This window comes from Rhineura floridana, chromosome 4, assembly GCF_030035675.1.
Source record: "Rhineura floridana isolate rRhiFlo1 chromosome 4, rRhiFlo1.hap2, whole genome shotgun sequence".
In the NCBI taxonomy this organism is placed as follows: domain Eukaryota; kingdom Metazoa; phylum Chordata; class Lepidosauria; order Squamata; family Rhineuridae; genus Rhineura; species Rhineura floridana.
In genome coordinates this window covers 125913296-125939470 of record NC_084483.1, presented here as the reverse complement: position 1 = coordinate 125939470, position 26175 = coordinate 125913296, and the positions used below count along the sequence as shown (strand labels likewise).

At 41.4% G+C, this 26175-nt stretch overlaps 1 protein-coding gene across 5 annotated transcripts in view; it reads right to left on the bottom strand.

The window, feature by feature from the left end:
* QKI (QKI, KH domain containing RNA binding) overlaps positions 1-26175 on the bottom strand; it is a 230753-nt gene that overhangs the window by 167513 nt on the left and 37065 nt on the right. The gene's annotated exons all lie outside the window — the stretch shown is intronic.

Genomic DNA, 26175 nt, shown 5'->3' with positions numbered 1-26175 from the left:
CTTTACTCTGATTTTCGATATGGCCAGTTCATGATCTGCACCGCAGTCTGGTCCTGGTCTGGTTTTCGCAGAAAGTATGGAACTTCTCCATCTTCTGCTACCAATGATATCATCAATTTGATTCCTGTATTGACCATTTGGTGATGTCCAAGTATAAAGTTGTCTTTTTGGTTGTTCAAAAAATGTGTTTGCAAGGAACAAATTATTGGCTTCACAGAATTCAGTAAGTCTTTCTCCTGCTTCATTTCTATCTCCTAAGCCCCATTTCCCCACAATTCCTAGTTCTTCTCTGTTCCCTACTTTTGCATTCCAGTCCCCCATGATTATCAGAACATCTTGTTTTGGTGTGTGTTCAATTTCTTCCTGTACTTCTGCATAAAATCTCTCCAATTCGTCTTCTTTGTTTTTCGTTGGAGCATAGACTTGGACGATGGTTATGTTAATAAGTTTCCCGTTAAATCTCATTGATATCACACGTTCAGACCTTGCAGTATAACTCCTAATTGCTTTTGCTACATCACTTCTCACTATTAAAGGAACCACATTTCTTCTTAATTTCTCATTTCCTGCATAAAATATTTTGTAATTGCCTGACTGAAAATGTCCCGTTCCCGTCCATTTTAATTCACTCACACCAAGTATTGTAATGTTGATGCTTTCCATTTCTTGCTTGACAATTTCTAGCTTTCCCTGGTTCATGCTTCTTACATTTTATGTTCCTATTAGGTACGTTGTACAACTCCAAAGTCTCTTTTCGCATCTGTGCACATCAGCCTCTGGGCTTCCTTTCCGCTTTGACCCATCTGTATCATTAGTCACAGTGCTACTCGTACTTTTCCTTTGTTCTTCACCAGTAGCTCGGTGAGTGCCTTCTGACCTGGGGGTCTCAACTTATAGCATTATCTCGTGTTGCATTTTGGATACTCTGTTCATAGGATGGTCATGGTAAGAGGTATTCTGAGATGGTTTACCATTGCCTTCCTCTGAGTTTGTATGCATCTTAGTCTGGTGTCTCACTTTGACCATTCTGCCTTGAGTGACCCTACTAAGTCTTTCTCCTGACAGCATTGCTCCCTGCTTCTTCGACACCCTCAAACCCCCTCACCACGTTAAGGTGTGCATCCTAGAGGATAGTTGTTACGTTTTAATATATTTTAATGTCTGTTTTTATGATGTTTTAAAGTGTTTTTAGTGCTTTTGTTTGCCGCCCTGGGATCCTACTTAGAGAAAGGGCATGTATAAATGAAATAAATGAGTGACTTTTTTCTTTCACACTCATTTCTCTTACACTGGATTTTAAGAAACTTTCAGGAATCTAGAATTATAATGCATTCAAGTATAAATTCCATGTCTATTATGGAAATTATGGAGGTGTTGAAATTTTCAATAAGTGTTGGACATTAACTAGGCACTTAATGTTCATTCCATAACAGCTCTAATTAAAAGCCTCTAACCGTCTGTTATTAAATTATTTCACTTATGGAGTACTGAAACCTAAAGTGCTAACCTGCTTATATTAAAGTTTTAAGAAATTGAGACTAAACACAACGTACTCCTCCGTTTAACAATATACAAAAACTATATATTTCCACAATTCATTTTTATATGTATAATTCCTGAATACAGTGACCAGTTATTCAGAGAGCTCTATGAATGCAGCGTTTTCCCCCTTCACTTGAATGATCAGTGTACTGCTCTACACCAGCAATGGAAATTTACATATGTTCTGTTTCCCTTCAGAAAATGGGAAAGCTCTGCACAGGACCAGGTCTAATACGCTATGGTAATTTAAAGTGTTGTAAAGATAAAGGGTAAAATGTGACCTGGAACAAAACACTGCAATGTGAAATGTCCCTATTCAGGATTCTAATCACTCTGGGCTCCTACTGGGAGAAAGGGTGGGATATAGTCAACTGTGTACTTCACAATACTCCATTCCCCCTCCTTCCTGTTTCCTGATGGCCAATCAGTCACTATTCCATGGCCACTAACCACACACAGTCCTCATTGGGCCATTTTTAAGGTAACCCTTATGTTTATTTATACATACATTTATTTCTGCAAACCTCAGTATTCCTCCATGTCTACTAATATCTCCCCTCCTCTATATGATGGCATTTTGTCTACAAAAAAATGTACTTTCCCTCTGAAAATCTGGATTAGTATACCAGCATACTTTAAGGCTCACTTAAATGCCTTATATTCCTCCCTGATCACTGAGGTCTTTGGGGAAGTCGGTGGTCCCCCAAGGGTCAGATTCATATCTACTAAGAGCCATGTGTTCAATACTGTGGGTCCAATTCTGTGGAATTTCCTCCCAGTAGGACAGGCAACTTTAACTGATTTTATGCTGTATCCCTTCTGTATCCCTATTGCACAGCATTTAGAAACTGCAGAATTAAGCAGTATATAAATTATATAAATAAATAAATAAATAAATAAATAAATAAATAAATAAATAAATAAATAAATAAATAAATAAATAAATAAATAAATAAATAAATAGGATGCTATCACTTTAGAATTCCTATGATGCATTTTGCATATAGTTACTGTGGTAGTAAAACATTTTCACCACCAAAGATTTGAGACACATAGCACATTAAACCAAAAATTGACAACAGATTTGGAATCACTGTACTTAGGACCAAACTCATTGTGACTAAAAATATTAGTTCACATATCAATAATTGTATCATCTTTCAGATCCTTAGTGCTTTGAAGTAAAATCACATCCATCTTACAAAGATGCTTCTCCATAGAAAGAGATAGTTGAGAATAAGATCATAATAAGAGCCTCCTGGATCATCCCAAAGACCCATCTAGTCCAGCATCCTATTCTCACAGTGGCTAACCAGAGCTTGTGGGAAGCCTGCAAGCAGGACCTGACTGCAAAACCACTCTCCCCTCATGTGGTTTTCGAGCAACTGGAATTCAGAAGTATACTACTTCCAACAGTGAAGGCAGAGCATAGCCATCATGGCTAGTAGCCATTGGTAGTCTTATCCTCCATGAATTTTTCTAATCCTCTTTTAAATCCATCCACTGCATCTTAGAGATATCACATTTTGCAGTGCATAGGACCAAAGTACAAATCTGTGATTGTTAAGGGTGGAAGATGGACACTTTTTTCAACTGAGACATGTATTAAAGTGGTAGAAGTAAAGCACCAATTCACCATAAGTCAATAACCATTTTGCCACATGTAGTGAGAGGCAACCATGTTGGACACCAGGGCTGTAGTGCCCAGAATGTCAAACTTAGATCAGAGAGACTGAATTCAAATCCCTGCTCAGCCATGAACATCACTGGATGACCTCAGCCCAGTCACTACACTCAGTAAAACATGCTCACAAGGCTGTAATGATGATACAAGGGAGTTACACAGGGCTCCTAAAGAGGTTGGTGGAATACATTTTTCATACAAAACAGTAATTTCATCCATTTATGTATGTATTTATTTTATCAGATTTATACCCCGCCCTTCCTCCCAGTAGAAGCCCAGGGCAAGATCTCGGGAGAGAGCTATAAAATATTAAGCTGACTGAAAATGTGTTATTTAACACTTTGTTCAATCTTCTATCTAACTTTAAATTTATTATTTTAGCTTATTTCGGTGCTCTTTGCAATTCTATTTTTTCTTCCCAGTCATTTCCATCCACGGAGTTTCACTGGTCCCTGTTGACTCCAGCCACATTAGATCACCCATTCCGTGACCGAGCTGCTCCGCCACTGCACATCCTGGTGGATGGGGAGGAAGAATATGAAGTTGCCGCATCTTAGAATTCTGCTGTCATTGAGACATTTGATTGACTGGAAGGGTCAATAGTCTGGAATATTTGATTGACTGGAAGGGTTATAGTCTGGAAGAAAAATCCTGGGAAAAGGCTCCAGTCTCCATGTCCCCTTCCTGGTCCACCAGTTCTACTGGCACAACCCAAACAAGCCAGGGCCCACATCCCTCAGGTGTGGGGGGCCTCATGAGATGGGGGAGTGATGTCAGGTGCCAGTCAAAGAAGTCCTCATCAGAGGAGTCCTCATGGCTTGCAGGCTGCTAGCATTAGCCTATAAATACTTACACACAGTGTTTTTCTTTAAGTGCCTTTGGCATGTTTGTTTTGGCTTGTGGTATAGTCCTCTCTGAATTGCTATCCTGTGCCCCTGCACTCACAGTGCCCATTTAAATTATCATCATTTTCTTGTCTTCATCCCAGGGGGAGATTTGTTCCAAACTGGACCCTCCTCAACTTCCATCAGCTTTCCCTCCTCAATCAGTTTAAAAGCTGTTCTGCCAACTTTTTTATTTTAAGCGACAACAATCTGGTTCCATCCAGCTTCAAGTGGAGCTCCTACCTTTCGTACAGGCCCAACTGGACCCAAAATGTTCCTCAGCACCTAACAAATCCAAACCATCCTCCCAACACCATTGTCTCATACACTCATTTGAGACTATAAAGCTATGCCTGTCTAGCTGGCTCTGCGTGTGGAACCGGTAGCATTTCAGAAAAAGCTACCTCGGAGGTCTTGGCTTTCAGTATGCTACCTAGGAACCTTAATTTTGCTGGAACCTACTACATTTCTGCAAGCGTCACACCAGTCAGGTAAATCACGTGGTCTACATGCCCATCACACACCCCACTACCTATGTTCCTAATGACTGAATCACCCACTACCAGGATCCATCGACCCCCCGGAGAAGTATCCTTGGCATGAGAGGATAGGTGCTCATCCCCCAAGGAATGGGTCCCTTCTAAGGTATCATTTCCCTCTTCCTTAGTGCAACACTCTCCTCCAAGGCCCTCATTCTCCCTAACAACTGGGGACCTATCGTCCTGGGAGTGGAACATAGCTATAATGTCCCTGGAGGCCTCATGCACCAACCTCTGTGCCTCTCTCAGCTTTTCCAAATCAGTCACCTTGGCCTCAAGGAAATGAAATTATTCCTGGAAAACCAGGAGCTCACTGCACCAAGGGCATACCTACACCTTCGGTCCAACAGGCAGATAGTCATACATGTGACAGTTGAAAATAATGGAAAATTGAGGGTAAATTTTAGATCATATTTGGAGAGATGTATGGAAACCAATTTCTATGTATTTATGTACCTACTGTCCAGAACTTGCAAGATTTGTGGAGCCAATCAAAAGAGAAAACAAGCATAATTCTGAACAATAAGTTGCAAGCCAAGACCCTTTTCTTGAACAGAAGAGACTATGCTTGCACAGTTATACTAGGACTTGTAGTTTAAGGGAAAGATATCTGTGCTTCCTTATAGGATAAGCTCTCTCATGAACTATCAGCCCAAGAGTGTTACATGTACAAACACTAAGGGACAGCTCGTGGGAAGGACAATGCAATAAAATAATGTTATGTGCACACATGCCCCTGAAATCCCCCACCCCAAATAATCCAAAGTATGAAATCTATGAATTCTGAAGCGTACACTTGATGCAAAAGATGGAAGAATTAACATGACAACTGATAGCCAGAGGTTATATAATACAAAGACTATTGAATTGCCATCTGATCAGCAGACCCAAGTAAAGAGCTGTGTTTTGTACAATTTTGAAAAAACTTTCCTACATCACTCCTGAAAGTGTTATTTTGTCAGTAGTCCACAGACAAACACAGCAACAACAACAGTATCACTAACATCAGTACCTTTGACTTTTATGTGTAGGAATTTTGCAATGAAACTGCAAGATTTTAAAATTCTATAGTTTAGGCAGCATTTCAGAATGCTAAGGGAAATATTTCATAAGAGGTTTAATGTTCTTCAAATTTTCCCATTTTCCAACTGAAAAACCTTGGAAAATGCTTTCCAAATTTTAGATTTACCTCAAGAATTATCTCTATTATAAATTCCTATTACCCATTACAATTCTCCTCTCCTCCACTAGTAGATACAAGTATCACAATTAAACTATAGCAAGAAACATGGAAGCCAGACCTGTATGTCTACAAAGTACTCATAGCCTTGCAAGAGCAAGACAAAATTTGTGGACTCTTATTGAGGTTTGCTTATTTTATTTTTCCATTGTGGAGGAACATCATATCAAAAGAATGATATATGCACATGGAAATATTATCTTAAATCTACTTCAATTTAATAAATTCTGAGACAGTAAAGTTTTCTAGGTAAACAAAGAACAGTTAACAAGGGGGAAGCTGCATATTCCTGTAGATTTAAAATGTTCATGACAATATTACTGGAGTGTGTCCCTTTCCATACTTCCCCAGGATTTAACACAGAGAACTTAAAAATGTTTTTCTTTCCAAGAATCACACTAAAGCCATTTGTCTTCAAGCGAATAGAGACTGCAGTGACAGCTTGCAATGGATTGTAGGACGCAGAATGTTGTATTCAGCCTACTGCCAGTACAAGGAACCTTACTGTAGAATTAATTCCAATGTGTGTGAAATTGCGTTGGACAATCCCAAACTAGGGGGATGGGCTGATTCAGAGGGATTCTGGAGTTATCGAAAGTGGAACAGGGGTCTCCTAAGTGGTCCAAACAGAATTCAAGACCTTCCAAAGCTTCATTAATGACAGTAACAGATACATTCAGTGTCTGTAAAAACTAATTTATTTTCCCCTCAAATTGACTATATGAAAAATACACCAGGAGGAGGGAGAGGGAGTGTAGTTTGTTACTCTCTACCACTTAACCAAGGAATAATTTTACCAGAGCTCGCCTTTTTTACTTCCAACTGCAGTGCTTTTGGGAGGGATGTAGAACGATTTATCAGAAACTGTTCTAGGAATTCTTCAGTGCTTTTTGTGACTGTGTGTCTAGCAGCAAAGGCAATACCAATCTCAGTGTCTTAGTATTGAGGTTGTCAGCATGAAAAATAAACCCACAAAAGGAGTTACTAAATACAAGAACTACCTCCCTGACAAAAGACAGAAGGCTGTGAAATCCGCTACAGGCCCTCATATGCCCAATATTAATAAAGCCTTCCAATCAAATTCAGGGATTCCCAAAGCAATAATGGCCCCCTGGGGCTTATGGTCAGTGCAGGGGCAGCATAAAGGCCAAATAGTCAAAAAGGGTCCAAAAGGGCCTAAGGCTAGGAAAGACGTTTACAAGATATAGCACAAAATATTAGGAATTATGAGTCCAAGAAATAAAGGGCATGTATTTGTACAGCGTGCACCCCCCTTGCCAATCAGGCACATCTATATTTAATAAGATGAACTGGCAATACAACAGTATTATTTTGTTTTATGATTCCTAATAAGGTTGACTGATGATTAAAAAACATGGATTATATTGATATTTCTTGGCTATTTCATTTATATTCCTAAAAATTTGGGTTGGAGTCGATGACAACTTCCTAAGTTCATCAAGGGGTCTATGAACTCAAAAATTTGGGAAAGCCTGATCTAATTGTTTAAAGCAGCAGTCACCAGATCCATCTCCATCAAAATTACTTATTCTTAATCTCAAAGATCATTCACTTGCTGACTGCTCCATTCAGTTTTAGCCAAGAGAAAGTGATTGCACAAACCAAGGAGCAAACAAAGATGTACAATTATTTGCGGTTCCCTTTCAGGTACACAGCAAGGAATGCTCTGTTATTTGATTGTTTTTTAGCAGATGCACATTAAAAAAATAACCTTGTCCAATGCAGGAGTAAGCCAGCTATAATTAGCGACACAACTGAAGCATGGTCTGGGATTCACCAAATTCTTCTATATTAACACTATCCAGTTTCAGACTAAAGCAGCATATTTAGGGCTGATTATTTTGTTACGCTGGACTGTAACCAAAATATAGGAAAGAATGGGACAGAGCTGTGAAACGGCCCAATAGAACTTAGACTTGACCTACATGAATAGCCTCCTAAAACCAAATCTACTTATTATCAGTGATGGGGAATTTCTGTCCCACCACATACCTCAATCTGCCTCCCCCCGCATGTCCAAGCAAGCTCCACCCAACTGCCAATTATTCCACATCATTTTATGAGTTTGGAGATAATACCTTAAAGAACAGACACGGTAACTCTCATCTCCTGTCTTAATGCTAAGCAGCAGAGCATGAAGATCAGAGGCAAGCCCACTATCTGCTCTCTGAAGAGTAAGAGACAGCATTTCCATCCACAGCCATTCCAGCAGGGGAGCTGAGATGTAGGAATTGCTGCTTTTTACTCTCATCTCTAATTTTAGCACCAAGATGAGGAGATAAGGAGGATGAGGAGAACCTTCTGTCTGCTCTCTAAAGGGCAAGAGAGGGACCTTTTCAGCCACCCCCACCTTAATGCTGGAGTGAGGATGGAGAGTGAACGGGGTGGGAATTGGCCTTTGGCCAGAAAGGAGAAAAAGAGGAAGCAAGATACTGTTATTTTCAGTGTGTGCAGATGTACTTTATTGGACCGCAATACCTGGTGGAACGCCTCTCCCGCTATATACCTGCCCGTTCACTACGTTTCACATCGAAGGCCCTTCTCCGGGTTCCAATGCATATGGAGGCCCAGAGAGTAATAACCAGAACTAGGGCCTTCTCAGTGGTGGCCCCCGAGCTATGGAACGCCCTCCCTGATGAGATACGCCTGGCGCCTTCTTTGTTATCCTTTCGGTGCCAGGTAAAGACCTACCTCTTTGCTCAGGCATTTTAATTTAATTTTATTTAATTTGTCTTTGTCTTGATTTTGTTTCTATATTTTACAGTGTATTGTTATCATGTTTATTGTATTTTAATCTGTTTTTACCTTTTGTACACCGCCCTGAGAGCTAGAAAGCTATAGGGCGGTTTAGAAATCTAATAAAATAAAAATAAAAAAATAAAATAAAATAAATATTTCAACTATATTCCAAGGGGGGAGTATTTGTTTGTTTTCTTTTAATTTATTCCACTGGTAGGAGTTTTATTTCCCATTATAGTTTGTTTTCACCTCAGCCACCATTGAATGTAGCCATCAGAAGATTGGCCACATTTGAATCTAGCCCTCAGGCCAAAGTTCCCCTACTCACAATTTAAATATCACTGACTTCATTTGTTACACAGGAAAGCAATAGTAACAAACAGTATCATGAATAGTTTTTTTACAATCATAGCACAGAAGAGGTGGAAGGGTATCAAGTCCACACTGCTCAATACAGGAATCCAAATTAAAGCATACCTGACAGGTAGCTGTCCAGCTGCCTCTTGACTGTCTACAGTGTTGGATAGCCCACCATCCCCCTAGGTAATTGTTTCCATTGTTGTATTGCACTAACGAGAGCCAGTGTGATGTAGTAGTTAAGGTGTTGGACTATGACCTGGGAGACCAGGGTTCAAATCCCCACACAGCCATAAAGCTCACTGGGTGACCTTGGGCCAGTCACTGCCCCCAGCCTCAGAGGAAGGCAATGGTAAACCACCTCTGAATACTGCTTACCATGAAAACCCTATTCATGGGGTAGCCATAAGTTGGGATCGAATTGAAGGCAGTCCATTTCCATTTTACTGCACTAACAGCTATGAATTTTTTTCTGATGTTCAGTCAAAATCTGGCTTCCTGTAACTTGAGCCCATTATTCCATGTCCTGCACACTGGGATTATCAAGATAACATTTTGGTCCTTCTTTGTGTGACAACCTTTTAAGTACTTGAACAGTGCTATCATATCTCCAATCAGTGGGCTTTGTTTCCAGTCCTCTGATCATCCTCGTTGCCCTCCTCTGAAACCCATTCCAGTTTGACTGTATCCTTCTTAAAGTGTGGTGTTCAGAACTAGATGCAGCCTAAAATAGCATTTGCCTTTTTTGCAGCCACATTACAGTGTTGGCTCATATTCAGCTTATGGCCAACAATTCCAAGATCCTTGCATGTCGTGTTGCTGAGCCAAATATCCCATCTTATAACTCCATTTGGTTTCTCTATCCTAGGTATAGAACTTTGCACTTATCCCTGTTAAATTTTATTCTGTTGTTTTCAGCCCAATGCTCCAGCCTATCAAGATCCCTTTGAATATTGTTTCTATCTTCCAAAGTATCAGCTATCCCTCCCAATTTTGTATCACCTGCAAATTTTATAAGCATTCCCTGCACCTCCTCATCCAAAGTCATTAATAAAAATGTTGAAGAGCACTGGGCCCAGGACCAAACCCTGTGGTACCCCACTAGTTACCTCCCTGCAGTCTGAGAAGGAACCATTAATAAGCACTCTTTGAGTATGATTCTGTAGCTAACAGTGCATCCACTTGATAGTTCCATCCAGCCCACATTCAGCTAGCTTGCTAATCAGAATATCATGGGGCACTTTGTCAAAAGCTTTGCTGAAGTCGAGATATATTATGTCCACAGCATTCCCACAGTCTACCAGGGAGGTTACCCAATCAAAAACTGATGTAAAATTAGTCTGGCAGGATTTGGTCTTGATAAATCCATGTAAGTTCCTAGTAATCACTGCATTGTTTCCAAGGTGCTTACAGACTGACCATTTTATAATCTGCTGCAGAATTTTCCCAGGAATCAAAGTCAAGCTTCCTGGTCTGTGATTCCCAGGTTCCTCCTGTTTGCCCTTTTTGAAGATAGGGACAACATTAGTCCTTCTCCAGTCAGCCGGCATTTCACCCATCCTCCACAATTTCGCAAAGGTAATAGACAACGGTTCTAAGAGTTCTTGTAGCATATAGTCTCTAAGCTCAGAATCTTCTAGCTGAGTACCCTACCAAACTTTATTGCTCAAGTTGCCCTGTGATAAGTGTTTACTGCAGCTTTCCCCAATCTGGTGTCCTCCAGATATTTTGGACTCCAGCTCCTAACAGCCCCAGCTAGCAAGGCCAACATTCAGGAATAATGGCAGCTGTAGACCAAAACACCCTGAGGACAGAAGTATCCAGCTGGCAAAAACACAGAAAACTTGAACAAAAAGAATCAGAATATCAAGAATGAACAAGCAACATTCTTTGTCAGATATTTATTGATTTTAAAGTAAATCTTAACACACTATTTTGTTATAAAACAATTTTTATTATGTTTTACAAGTATGAAAGATTACAAAAATGAGAAATGCAATAAACTAACATATTTCACTATGGGTAAATGCAGCTGTTATCCAGGAAGTGAAGTCTTAGCTTAGGAACTTACACTTACATAAAGGAAATCAGTATCTTTTACTAAAGCCAATTCTTCCCACTGAGTAAAAGCAAATGTTCATATAAGTACAAAGTTGTAACTTGATGGCAATGCAAAAAATATACATCACTAGTATAGAACTACTTGCTGCCTAAACCATTTCCTTCAATCAACTATTTCATAACACCTACAGTTGTTGATTAGTTAGGACTTAAATAGGAGGGGTTCCCAAACTATGGACCTTGAACTACACGTGGTCCGCAAGTTTCATTCAGGTGGTCTTCTGCATGTATGCATTAGATATTCAACTTGATTTTTAATTGCATTTTAATAGCTTCTTTTATTTCTTATGTTGTTATTTTATTGTATTCCAATTCAAATTCTATGGAATGCAACTTGTAATAGTATAAAATACAGTACGAGAGAGAAATGAAGCAATAAAAAGGCAATTAAAAATCATGCAGCATCTCACACAGTGCACTGCAATTGCTACAACATGCAGAAAAATAATGAAGTGGTCTGCCAAGATCTCCAGCAGTTTTCAAGCATGGGAAAAAATTTGGGAACCACAGTGATAGAAGATATTAACTGAAAACCATGTGGACTATCTAATTAAATTGATTAAAATATAGCATGTAATAACAATTAGTTCTGCTGCTAAGTCCGTGTTCCTTTGAACCAAAGCATATCCATGATTTAGAAATGTGGTCTCTCCCCACCCCACTTAACTCCAACAGCTTTATTAATGAAATGTTTCCCAAATTTTTTAAAAAATCCATTTACTAGAACAGGCTCAGAGAAAACTGAGTTCTATGCAAAGTAATGTAGAAGCTTCAAACACCATATACGGCAAGAGTCTCTTTTTACATTATACAGTCACAAGAGTGGCTGTATGTTCACATTCCGCAATGTTAAACTGAAAATATACAAAACCTATAGTCCTGAACTCAGAAACACTTCCTTAACACACCTCTCAATTTTCATGGCGATACACAAAACAGTCAGAGAAAACAGAGTTCAAAGTGTAAAAAGAGAGAGAGAAAAACCCAGAGCCCTATAGGACTTTTTTCTCTAAGAGTTCTCATAATCTGTTGAAATTCATTAAAAATCAGCCACGTTCACAGAGTACCTGTAATCCTAATACTGGCCTTGCCCCATACTCTGACCTTCATCTTCTGCAGTTTAAAAGTTAAAAAAAATGCCTGGCTGATTTTTAATTACTTTAAGAAATTTTGGCTGGAACCCTATGATAACATCAGGCATGCTCAGTACGAACCAACTGTCAGAGATCTAAAAGCCAAACTCACAGCTGCTGGGCTTGCCTAATCAGGGGGCCACACCCACATCAGAATTTGATTTCACTTGAGACAGTCATGGCTTCCCTCAGAGAATCCTGGGAAGTGTAGTTGGTGAAGGGTGCTGAGAGTAGACTCCTGTTCCACTGAGAGAGCTCCAACGGACAGACTGGTTTAACAGTCAGCCAATCCGATTGAAGCTCTGTGAGGGGACAGGGCGTCTCCTAGCAACTCTCAGCACCCTTCACTAACTACACTTCCCAGGATTCTTTGAGAGAAGCCATGACTGTCCAAAGTGAAATAAAGGCCTGGTGTGGATGTGGCCAGGGACAGCTTTGGTTTAAATTTGGGTGGGAGGCTACATGTGCCTGCTATAGAATAAAAAGGTGGGGGAAACGCTGAAAAGCAATGATACTGTTCACAATGTTTTCCTTTTGGAAAGGGGCTTCCCTTCTGCCCAGTGCCCACCCACCCAAACTCCTTCCATCACCTCCCTGCCCCTCCCCCAGGTCAGTGTTGGACTACGACCTGGGAGACCAGGGTTTGAATCCCCACACAGCCATGAAGCTGACTGGGTGACCTTGGGACAGTCACTGCCCCTCAGCCTCAGAAGAAGGCAATGGTAAACCCTCCTCTGAATACCGTTTACCATGAAATCTCTATTCATAGGGTCGCCATAAATCAGGATCGACTTGAAAGCAGTCCACTTCCATTTTCAAACATGATTGCACAGAAATAAATCCCACTGAACTCAAAAAGTATGCAAATGATCAAACTCACCCTCCCTTCTCCTCCCTCCTATCCCCTCCCTCTTGCCCCTTCCCTCCCACTTCCTTTGCCCCTCCCTCCCCATCCCCATTCCCTTCCAATCCCTCCCCTCCTTCCCCTTCCCCTTCCCCCTCCTCCCCCTCCCATGGTCAGTTTTACCAATCTTAAGTATGATTGCAAGGAAGAAACTACCATTGAACTCTAAAAGCATGCAAATGATCAAACCTGCTCTCCCCTCCCCCTTCCTTTCCCCCCTCCAATATGCTCCTACCCCTTCCCCCTACCCCTCCCTCATGGTCAGCTTTTCCTACCCTAACCATGACTGCATAGGAGTAAATCCCATTGAACTCAATAAGCATGCAAATGATCAGATCTGCTTCCCCCCTCCTCTCCCTTTTTCCTCCCCTCGCTTCTTCCTTCTTCCTCCTCCCCTGCCCACTCCAGCCCTCCCTCCCTGGTCAGTTTTACCTATCTTAAGCATGATTGCACGGGAGTAAATCACACTGAATTCAATAAACATGCAAATGATAAACCTGTCCTTCTCCTCCCCTCCCCCTCCTGCCTGCTCCCATCCCAGTCCTCCCCTCTGCATTTCCTCCCCTCCCTCCTCTTGTCCTCCCCTCTCCATCCTGTGGTCAGTTTCACCTATCCTAAGCATGATTGCAGGGGAGTAAATCCCACTGAACTCAATACCTGAACTCAGGATCCCATTTCTTATCTGCCGGATTAAAAAGCAGGGAAATTCACTAATAGGCAAAAAACTTTGCGGTTTAAGAATGTACCTATAGCCCACAGATATTTCTATTAAACTTTAAAAAGCAGGGAAATTGGGCAGCTATAGTGAATGCACTAGGGGAGCAGTAGACCTGACCTCCTCTCTGCGATATTGGACTGCCCTACAAATTTATCAAAATGCAAACACAATTTGGGTTGGTCTTTCACAGTCCAATCCATTTCCTGTGTAGCTTGGAAGAATTTGGTAACATGTGCCTCTGACCATATGGTGAGTGGTGGCAACACCTGCAATCAGCCCAAAGAACCAAAACAAGACATGTGCTGTGCTGGTCTTGTTTTAGCACGGAGGAAGCAACATTATTAAGACAGTTCATATAGTTCAGATATTCACTTTAAATGTCTGATTTACTTTCCAATTTTACTGACGTTTCCCATAGGAATTCATTTTCTTTTGTTTCTATTTCTGTTAATATGTAAAGTACAGCAACACTTCACAAAATTTACATTAAAAAACTCCAAACATAATTGTAGAATAATAGCATTGACTTTTGCAGAATAGTCTCCAGTGGACCTCAGGAGTGTCTCAATTTGCACAAGATAAAACAGTGGGAGGTGAAATATATTCTAGCAAGCTTAACTGACCGTGCCCACATTGCCTTAAATCAGCCTTTCCCAACCAGTGTGCCTCCAGATGTTGTTGGACCACAATTCCCATCTTTCCTGACCATTGGCAATGCTGGCTGAGGCTGATGGGAGTTGTGGTCCAACAACATCTGGAGGCACACTGGTTGGGAAAGGCTGCCTTAAATAAAGTGGTTTAAACATAGCAGGCTGAAAACATGCATCCTCTTTTTTTCCAAAAGCTAGAGTCATTGCTGAAGTAGCAACATATTGTTTACATCAAACTGCAGTTTCAGATTCAACTGTTAATGCACTCGAAATAGAAACAGAACATAACCTCCAATTTGAAACACAAACGGCTGTCTTCACCATCATATGACATTGACCAATCAAAAGGCATTGAAATTAATAAAAATCAATTTGAAACAGCTCTGTTTCCCTAGGTTAAAGAAAGGTCAGCCTGTTCTAGATGGGAAAACAACAAACAAAAAAAAGACTCGCCAGGACGTCGCAGCCTCTTGCTTAGATTAAAAGCAGCCAAAAGCTAGTGTAGTTTGTCCAGGCCAGAGTGCAAGGCACCACTTAAAACTACAGGGGAACTTGCACTGATAAAAGTGGTTGCTGTCAGCAAATAAAATAAAAATAGAGTAAAAGCTAGTTAACCTTTCTTAGTACCACTAGTCAAAGTCCTTAAACAGCCCCACCCCTCGCTAAGGAAGGAAGCCTGAGATAATACTAAGGAGTTAAGTCCCAGCTGATAGTCGAGCCATCCGCCTCAATTAACACATCATTGGCTGGCAGCAGTAGCTGGCAGGGACCAGCCACACATATAAATTCAGAGCACACTAGAGAGGGAGCCTGCTCCATGAGCTAGAGGGACCCCCAGCTGACGAAGCGTCAAGGCAAGTTAAGCAGCAGGGCGAGGAGGTCAGGGCCCCCCACTCTGTGTGTCTGCTCCCTGACCTCAACTAAACCGCAGTTTCCAACCCATTGACGTAATAAACCTTAAACAAAACTATGCAGGTAAAAAGCCAGCAGGGGTGTGGGCGCTTTCCAGTGTTTTGCACCGCCTGCAGCATGTACGACTATCTGCCTGTTGGACAGAAGTCGTGGGTGTGCTCTCGGTGCAATGAGCTCCTGGCTCTCCGGGAATGACTTCATTTCCTTAAGGCCAAGGTGGCGGACCTGGAAAAGCTGAGAGAGGCAGAGAGGTGTGTGCAGGAGGCCTTCAGGGACGTTATAGCTGTGTCCCACTCCAAGGATGATAGCTTTCCTGCTATCATGGAGAACGATGGTCTCAGGGAAGGAGAGCATCCAGCTGAGGAAGAGGGAAATGATACCCATTCCTTGGGGGATGAGCAGCTATCCTCTCATGCCGAGGATATATCTCCAGGGGGTGGAGGATTCCTTGTAGTGGGTGATTCCATCATTAGGAACATAGACAGTGGGGTGTGTGATGGGCGTGCAGACCGCAAGGAGTTTTGCCTGCCTGGTGCGAAGGTTGCGGATATTGCCCATCGTTTAGATACTTTGGTAGACAGTGCTGGGGAGGAGTCAGTGGTTGTGGTGCACGTTGGCACCAACGACATGGGGAAATGCAGCCGTGAGGTCCTGGAAGCAAAATTTATGTTGCTAGGTAGGATGCTGAAAGCCAGGACCTCCAAGGTGGCTTTCTCTGAAATGCTACCGGTGCCACGCGCAGGACCAGCTAGACAGGCCCAGCTTCGCAGTCTCAATGCGTGGATGAGACGATGGTGTCGGGTGGAAGGGTTTGGATTTGTTAGGCACTGGGGAACATTTTGGGACAAGCCGGGCCTGTACAAAAGGGATGGGCTCCACTTGAACCAGAATGGAACCAGACTGCTGGCACTTAAAATTGAAAAGGTGGCAGAGCAGCTTTTAAACTGACTGAGGGGGGAAACCCGACAGGAGCTGAGGAAGGTCCGGTTTGGAATAAACCTCCCCCCTGGGATAAAGACCAAAGAAATGATGAAATTATAAAGGGGGTAGGCCTAGAAGTAGGCATTGTGAGAGCAGGGGCACAGGATATAAATTCAGAAGGGCAAAATTACCACAGGCCAAACCACAAGTGCCAAAGACACTTGAAGAGAGACACTGCTTACAAGTGCATGTACGCTAATGCTAGGAGCCTGCGAACCAAGATGGGAGAACTGGAGTGCTTGGTCTTAGAGAAGAGCATTGATATAGTGACCATAACGGAGACCTGGTGGAATGGAGAAAACCAGTGGGATACAGTTATCCCTGGATATAAACTATATCGGAAAGACGTATTGGTGGCAGTGTCGCTCTATACGTGAAAGAAGGCATTGAATCCAGCAAGCTCGAAACCCCAAAAGAGGCGGACTCCTCCACAGAATCGTTGTGGCTGGTGATACCATGCCCCAGGAGGCATTTAATACTGGGAACGATCTATCGTCCCCCTGATCAAAATGCTCAGGGAGACCTGGAGATGAGATATGAAATTGAGGAAGCATCCAAACTAGGAAATGTGGTGTAATGGGTGACTTCAACTACCCGGAGATAGACTGGCCGCATATGTGTTCCAGTCATGACAAAGAAGCAAAATTTCTAGATATTCTAAATGACTATGCCCTAGACCAGTTCGTCATGGAACCGACCAGAGGGATGGCAACCCTGGACTTAATCCTCAGTGAGGACCGGGACCTGTTGCGAGATGCAAGTGTTGTTGAACCAATTGGGAGCAGTGACCATAGTGCTATTAAATTAAACATACATGTAACTGGCCAATTGCCAAGAAAATCCAACACGGTCACATTTGACTTCAAAAGAGGAAACTTCACAAAAATGAGGGGATTGGTAAAAAGAAAGCTGAAACACAAAGTCCAGAGGGTCACATCACTCGAAAATGCTTGGAAGTTGTTTAAAAACACTATATTAGAAGCTCAACTGGAGTCCATACCGCAGATCAGAAAAGGTACCGCCACGGCCAAGAAGATGCCAGCATGGTTAACGAGCAAAGTCAAGGAAGCTCTTAGAGGCAAAAAGTCTTCCTTCAGAAAATGGAAGTCTAGTCCGAATGAAGAAAATAGAGAAGAACACAAACTCTGGCAAAATAAATGCAAGAAGACAATAAGGGATGCTAAAAAAGAATTTGAGGAGCACATTGCTAAGAACATAAAAACCAACAACAAAAAATTCTATAAATACATTCAAAGCAGAAGACCATCTAGGGAGGCAATTGGACCCTTGGATGATAAAGGAGTCAAAGGTGTACTAAAGAACGATAAGGAGATTGCAGAGAAGCTAAATGAATTCTTTGCATCTGTCTTCACAGTGGAAGATATAGGGCAGATCCCTGAACCTGAACTAACATTTGCAGGAAGGGATTCTGAGGAACTGAGACAAATAGTGGTAACGAGAGAGGAAGTTCTAAGCTTAATGGACAATACGAAAACTGACAAATCACCAGCCCTGGACGGCATCCACCGCAGAGTTCTCAAAGAACTCAAATGTGAAATTGCTGATCTGCTAACTAAAATATGTAACTTGTCCCTCGGGTCCTCCTCTGTGCCTGAGGACTGGAAAGTGGCAAATGTAACGCCAATCTTCAAAAAGGGATCCAGAGGGGATCCCGGAAATTACAGGCCAGTTAGCTTAACTTCTGTCCCTGGAAAACTGGTAGAAAGTATGATTAAAGCTAGATTAACTAAGCACATAGAAGAACAAGCCTTGCTGAAGCAGAGCCAGCAAGGGAAAGTCCTGCCTCAGTAACCTATCAGAATTCTTTGAGAGTGTCAACAAGCATATAGATAGAGGTGATCCAGTGGACATAGTGTAGTTAGACTTTCAAAAAGCGTTTGACAAGGTACCTCACCAAAGACTTCTGAGGAAGCTTAGCAGTCATGGAATAAGAGGAGAGGTCCTCTTGTGGATAAGGAATTGGTTAAGAAGCAGAAAGCAGAGAGTAGGAATCAACGGACAGTTCTCCCAATGGAGGGCTGTAGAAAGTGGAGTCCCTCAAGGATCAGTATTGGGACCTGTACTTTTCAATTTGTTTATTAATGACCTAGAATTAGGAGTGAGCAGTGAAGTGGCCAAGTTTGCTGACGACACTAAATTGTTCAGGGTTGTTAAAACAACAAAGGGTTTCAAAGAGCTCCAAAAAGACCTCTCCAAACTGAGTGAATGGGCAGAAAAATGGCAAATGCAATTCAATATAAACAAGTGTAAAATTATGCATATTGGAGCAAAAAATCTGAATTTCACATATACGCTCATGGGGTCTGAACTGGCGGTGACCAACCAGGAGAGAGACCTCGGAGTTGTAGTGGACAGCACAATGAAAATGTCGACCCAGTGTGCGGCAGCTGTGAAAAAGGCAAATTCCATGCTAGCAATAATTAGGAAAGGTATTGAAAATAAAACAACCGATATCATAATGCCGTTGTATAAATCTATGGTGCGGCCGCATTTGGAATACTGTGTACAGTCCTGGTTGCCTCATCTCAAAAAGGATATTCTAGAGTTGGAAAAGGTTCAGAAGAGGGCAACCAGAATGATCAAGGGGATGGAGTGACTCCCTTACGAGGAAAGGTTGCAGCATTTGAGGCTTTTTAGTTTAGAGAAAAGGCGGGTCAGAGAAGACATGATAGAAGTGTATAAAATTATGCATGGCATTGAGAAAGTGGATAGAGAAAAGTTCTTCTCCCTCTCTCATAATACTAGAACTCGTGGACATTCAAAGAAGCTGAATGATGGAAGATTCAGGACAGACAAAAGGAAGTACTTCTTTACTCAGAGCATAGTCAAACTTTGGAATTTGCTCCCACAAGATGCAGTAATGGCCACCAGCTTGGATGGCTTTAAAAGAAGATTAGACAAATTCATGGAGGACAGGGCTATCAATGGCTACTTAGCCATGATGGCTGTGCTCTGCCACCCCAGTCAGAGGCAGCATGCTTCTGAAAACCAGTTGCCAGAAGCCTCAGGAGGGGAGAGTGTTCTTGCACTCGGGTCCTGCTTACGGACTTCCCCCAGGCACCTGGTTGGCCACTGTGAGAACAGGATGCTGGACTAGATGGGCCACTGGCCTGATCCAGCAGGCTCTTCTTCTGTTTTTATGTTCTTAGATGGCAGGTGTTGCCACCACTCACCATATACTCAGAGGCACATGTTACCAAATTCTTCCAAGCTACACAGGAAGTGGATTGGACTGTGAAAGCCCAACCCAAATTGTGTTTGCATTTTGACCAATTTGTAGGGCAGTACAGTATCTCAGAGAGGAGATCAGGTCTCCCGCTCCCCTAGTGCATTCACTATAGCTGCCCAATTTCACAGCTTTTTAACGTTTGATAGAAATATCTGTGGGCTATAGGTACGTTCTTAAACCACAAGGTTTTTTGCCTATTAGTGAATATATACTCAAGACTTCATTTAATCTAATCTGCTACTATAGCTAATAAAAGCAATTCAGCTTCTAGAAAACATGCACACTTTTTTCTTATTTGCAGAGGAGGGTGAGTTAACAAGTTTTAATATTTTCAACTGAAATTTAACTGGTTTAAACAGACCACCAGTTCTTCACACTTCTCCAGTCCTGGAAGCAACAGATGTTGTCATTTAGCGAATTAAATATCTAAGTCCTACTTTTTTCACACTTTTGGTTTTGGCTTCATGCATATACATTATCCCATTTCAACCTTGTGGGTGTGCGCCACAGCCAATATGACATCCCAAAGGAACATAGTGAAATGGACAATATAAGCTACCTGACCAGAAATCTACACATTTCCCAACAGAGCCTTGTGCAGATCTAGACAAATGGTTGAAATTTAAATATCTCCTGCTAAAATCCTACATCTTTTTTAAACGATGCTCTACCATTTCGCTTTATGTTATCTGCTTCGTGAGGTATCAAAGTAATTTATTTTTGTATGTAAACTTCAACAGACGCTTAAACAGGAATAAATTCTTTGCTTTTCACATTTGGAGACATCTTGAGGTCTGTTCAGCACCAATTCTCCTCTTCTTCCTCCTCCTAATAATAATACTTGAATAGGCTAACACATAGCCAACCCAATTTGAAGCTTGCCTAATATTACTTTAAAACCTCTAGAAAATGCTTTGCAGCTTCAACATTCTTGTCAGTTACATACATTTAAATATAGGAAAAAGAAACATAATAGTCCTTTTTATTAGGAAGAACCTACTACTTCTGGACCTTCCCACTCGATTCTTGATAGGTAACCTCACCATTTATAACTATTTTACATTCCTACGCATATACTTCCCTCTAAACAAGCTAAGCCATTTCAACATTTCCAGATTACAGTGCTTGCTATATCCTAACTTGCAATATTTCACACTTAGTTCATTCAGACTTCATTATTATTTGTTCGTTGCTTTTACAAAATTCTCAAACAAAATTAAAATATAGAACTTAACATTTAAAATCCAAAACACAAAATAAAAATGTAAATGTACTGCCTTCAAGTCGATTCCAACTTATGGCGACCCTATGAATAGGGTTTTCATGAGGCTGAGAGGCAGTGACTGGTCCAAGGTCACCCAGTGAGCTTCATGGCTATGTGGGGATTCAACCCCTGGTCTCCCAGGTCATAGTCCAACACTTTAACCAATACACCACACTGACTCTCGTACACAGAATAAGACAATAATTAAAGTGTTTATTCACCCAAAGTGCTCATTCCACCCCACTAAGAGGTGAACACAAAACAATTGAAATAGATCCAGAAAAGACAGACTGTACCTGTTCACCTCTAAACTGGAAAGAGTCTCTGGAAAAACAGACTTTTTCCCCTAAACAGATTTATACATCTGTAAAGTATACACACTGCTCCCTCAATTATCTCATCTTCTGTACTGATGGGTGGTGATACCACTGTGGATTGAATGTGGATTCATGCAGACTGCAAGAGGAAAATACCATCTTTCAATAAATATCCATACACCCTTCCCTTCTGAGCTTCAGTGTTAAAGATGCCCTTGTAAAAAAATGTAATAATCAAAACTGAGCATGTTTTTATTTGCCCAACCACAACACAAATAAATAATTGTCCATCATGCCCTGTACAGAGCCAACATTAATAAAAATGACTAGATAGGATGGGATTCAGAAAGTGGAAGGAGGAAATTTCATGGTGCAATTACTAAGCATCTCCATACCAATCCCCAACTATCTGCAACTTAGAATGGGGGGGGCAGCTAGGCACTCACACTTTTAACAAATATGTAAGTGTTAAGAGTGGTGTCTGGCATCTAGCTGCATTCACAGCAGATGATCTAGCAGCAAATCTCTCTCCATCTGGCCATATCAAACAACTGATGGATTCACCTGATCATAAATGTGGTTCCCTGCCTTCCCCCATTAATTTCAAGTGCTTGCAGACCATGTGTTAAAATGCGCTGTAGGAGAATAAGATCTGAGCATTAATTAAACAGCTTTATTTATTAGTTTAGGAAGATGACTCAATGTTGATCACATTGGTTTGCCAAACAAATCAATTAACAATTGAACTGCAACCATCAATAAGTAAGTCATCCATAAAATGGTTTACTATTAAGGGGGCAATGGCCTTATTCCATGAGACATCTGGGGTTCAAAATTGGCTACATTCAGTAATAGCCAATCAGTGGGTTTTTTCATTTGAAGGCTAATTTTTTCTATGACCTCTTCAGAGCCACCCTCATCTACTAGTCTCCTCACTCCTACAAGCTGAGTAAGCTTGAGTAAGGAGGGGACACTAAGGTGTTCCGAACACCAGGACTCTCCCAGATTTTGCATTAACTTTAGAAAGGCTTACAGTGCAGGCACACATTCAGTGGTAGGCCTGCAGCTATGGAGGAGAGAGCTTGCATAATATCATGGTGTAAGACCCTGCCCCCTCAGACAGGGAAATAAAACATTTACATTTTAACTGCCTACCAAACCCAGCCTAAATGCTGTAAGACCATGGAGGAACTTTTTTATTGTTTAAGTATCTTAAACATAAAAATCTCATATATTCAATTAATACTATTCTTCCTAGAATGGAAATTGTTTTCAATACATTATATAAAAAGTCTTGAGGTACTAATCATATCATGACTCACAGTGCATCTCATATTTGAGTGGGTGCTTGCGTTGTGACCATCAAGCATTTTCAATAAAATTGTGGAAAACCAGTAAATTGTGGAAAACTACAAGTCGCTTTTACCAGCTAGTAAGACAGCTGCAGCAATTTCTAGACTGGGATAGCCCGACTACTGTTATCCATAACCTCCAGGCTGGATTACTGTAATGTGCTCTACATGGAGCTGCCCTTGAGGTTGGTCCAGAAGCTGCAGTTGGTGCAAAATGTGGTGGCAACGACTGCTCATTGGGGCAAGATATTGCCAACATGTTAGCCAACTGCCAAAAGAATTGTACTAACTGCCCATTAGCTGCCAGGCCAAGTTTAAGGTGCTGGGTTTGGTGTACAAAGCTTGGGACCGGGATACTTGAAACACCGTCTTACCCCACATATACCCAGTCGATCACTGCAGTCTGCAAGTGAGAGCTTCCTGCAGATATCGTCTTATCAGGAGGACCATTCCGCACAACATAGGAAGCAGACCTTTATTGCTGTAGCACCTACCCTTTGGAATTCCCTTCCCTTAGATATTACATAGGCGCCATCTCTGTTATCTTTTCAGCGCCTACTGAAGAACTTCCTCTTTCAACACACCTTTTAAGGAGAAATCTTATCCCAGTCTGTGTCTGTTTTGGAATTTAAGATTTTTTAAAAGATTTTTAAAGATGTTTTAAAGATGTTTTGCTTTTAAAATGTTTTAAGATGCTTTTAGTGTTTTGTCCTTCTGGGAGGAAGAGCAGGATAACTATTTAATAAACAAAATATTGCTTTATGTTTTATGAATTGAGTCAATTAGTTAAATGTTTTAATATTACAACTTTAATTCTCTGCCATGTCAAAAATATGAATTTCCACTTCAACTATCCTAGACCTTTTTTCAGGGCTGGTTTCAGGTTTCTTGGTGCCCCTGGACACAGGATATCCGAGGGCCCCTTGGCCCCACCCTTTCCTTCTTAAAGCACACCTCTCCATCTAGGCAGGTCCATACCATACAGCCAATACACATTTAAAACACATGACATCCGCCAAAGAGTCATAGGAACTGTACCCTGTTAAGGGTGCTAGGACTTTGTAACTTTATGAAGGGGAAACCACAGTTCCCAGGAGGTGGCCTGGGAGGGAAACACAAACCAATGTAAGAACACCCCCTTCCTTGTCTCACCATCACCCCTTTCTGCAGTATCAACAGAGTGCCAGGCTCTGTACAGAAAAAAATACATCTGGCCACAGGGCCTTCACAGGCTGTCCAATGTGCTATATACCCAGAAAAACATTATTGCAAAGACAATTACAAACACACACTTTCCCTCTGTTGGCCTCACTAATGCTGGCAGGAGACATATATGGATTTTAGGATAATTTGTGTGGGCTTTTATCTCCCCAATACAATGCTTCCTGCTTCTTAATTATATTTTATTGTATTAAAGAAAAAAAGTTTTCCTTTCAAGATACAAGGACAACAATCAATGTAAGATCCCAATTCATACAAAAAAGTACGCCCCTCCCACACACCTAACCACACTCACTAGAAAATTTGCCACTTTTTACCTACAGAAAGGATGGCTGAGAAGAGAATGGAGGATAAGCAAAGTGGGGGTGGCAGTGGGAGAGTTGGATTGTTGAGAGCGGCGAGTACATGTATGTGGAACAGTCCAGGTGGGTAGGTCAGTGCCTGGAAGTGCAGTGGGGCTAATTTGGAGGGGGGCGGTGGGAGGAGGAAGGAGCTGGAGGGAAGGCAGAAGGAAGAAAGGGTGGGGCCTGCAGGATCAGGAAGTTAGCAATCCATGCTCCCATCTCAGGTGTCTTGTCTCGCCATGCCGTCCGATGCTAACGCTGCAGACTCCCGATCCAGGCCCTGGTGTACTCCTGGCCCAGCCAAGCTGGGTGTCACAGCACACCGAGTTGGCTGAGGGGAAAAAATGAGGAGGAGGCAGTGGCGGTGGTGAAAGGAGAAGTGCTGGCGTGGCAGGGATGGGCTCAGGCTGCTGAGGGCCCGTGAACTGCTGGACCCTCGGCCAGTACCTGACCTGTCCACCCGCTAGCACTAGGCCTGCCTCTTTTGAACATAGGCAAGTTGCAGTTAGACAAAATTGGAACATTAACTTACTACTTCACCAATCCTGTAGACAGATAACACTAGCTCCAATGGGAAGAGAGAGACACTATTAAGTTGACACGCTTAACTTAGGCCAGGACAGAGCAACATTGCCAAATTCACTAAGCACAGAAAACAGGAATGCCTACAGTGGTTTCTTTTCCCTCCACCCCCTCCCCCAGCCTTTTTGGAGCTAACCATGATTAACATTATGTATGCTAACCCTATTATTAAGCATATTTAGCAACTAAAGATTGGTAACCATGGCTAGCACTGTAATTAAAAACTCTGGCTTTAATACAATCAAATATAATTAATAGCGCATAAATGCAATGATCAGCTTCAAAAAAAAGGAAGAGAGTGAAGAAAAGCCCATGGAGCACTCCTCATAACCTTCATTGGTAGGAATGGGGAAACTTCCTGGGCAAAGTCTGCTATTTAAAAGTCCCTAGGCTTCCACAATGTTGAAAAATATTTTGTCATTGGAGCTATTGTACTCTATCCAGCTGCAAGAGAGGTGACACTAGGGAAACATTATAAGACATTGCTCCTTTACAAATTTGGCATTATCAAACACAAAAAAACTGTTAACACTATTCCAAACCATAATTTACTTCATGTTTAACTTAAGAGTATAAAGTGTCCCAATTTCTAATTTTAGAACACTTGTCAGCTTCATATAGAGAAGACTGAAAACCTTCATATATGTTCAGACCTTATTTTACAAGCTTCCAGTCTTTCCCCAAGGACTTTTGAAGTTCAGTATCAAGGAAGAGCCTTCAAGTCTATCTGGGGGTCACCCTCTAAAATACATATCCAATTCCAACAGCACTTAGCATTTTAAAAAAAATCTAAACCTGTAAATGGGAATGAAATCTGACTGTTGACAATGCAGAAGCTTAATTTCACTTTTTATTTAAAAAACACAAGTTTCATGTTTAGCATGATGAATAATATGTTAATCAGAAAACTGCAATGTTACTTTTAAGTAGACAATATCAAGAAAGGATCCCAAGATGCAAGCAAACTGATTTCCAGGCTCTACTTTTATTTAGTAAGTGGAAATACTAGCTTGCTTTCTATGAAAATTTAACGATCCTGAAAAAATCAAGCAATGCATTTTTTAAGGTACTGGACATGCGGAGCTGTGCCCAGTACTGATACTATTGTGGCTTTTGCAATTTTATGCACTACTTCAGACATCTGAAGATGCTTTCTAGAATATAAATAGTCATTCACCAGCTGTTATCTGCATAACATAAGCATAAACATGTATTAGCCAATAATTAAAATATTGTAGATAACCTACTAGAATTTGAGTAAGAAGCTATTTAGAATTGCAAGGTGACTAGAATAAACTGACAAAAAGACACTTTTTGCCAATTTACAGATATTAAATAAACTCTTGGATAGAAGCATACAATTTAGCTTCTGACAGGAAGCAAATATCTGTTTTATCCAGTATTCATCTTCCATTCCTGT